The following is a 303-nucleotide window of genomic DNA, read 5'->3' as shown; positions in this document are numbered from 1 at the left end:
TATTGCATTTCCAGTCTCCATGCGAGGATATAAACAAAGAACGGAAAGTGGGGAGAGGCAAAACGTAGGATAAAAAGGATTAAGGATGGGAAAAATATGAGAATGATGCTAAGGGAGACAGTGGCAAATATTAGAAAGGATTGTTTGAGATTAGAAAGATAGTGAAAAGGATGAGGAAAAAGGGATGGGCTTGAGGGTAAGGGTACGACAGAAGGAAAGAAAGCAGTATATACTTTTTGAATGGCACTGTAAGAAAATTATCTGGAGAAATATGGCAAGAATGTGAAAGTAGAGATGTAAAAT

The sequence above is a fragment of the Penaeus monodon genome, chromosome 25 (assembly GCF_015228065.2).
Source record: "Penaeus monodon isolate SGIC_2016 chromosome 25, NSTDA_Pmon_1, whole genome shotgun sequence".
NCBI classification, from domain to species: domain Eukaryota; kingdom Metazoa; phylum Arthropoda; class Malacostraca; order Decapoda; family Penaeidae; genus Penaeus; species Penaeus monodon.
The sequence above is the reverse complement of the archived record's forward strand: the minus strand, read 5'-3'. Positions refer to the sequence as shown.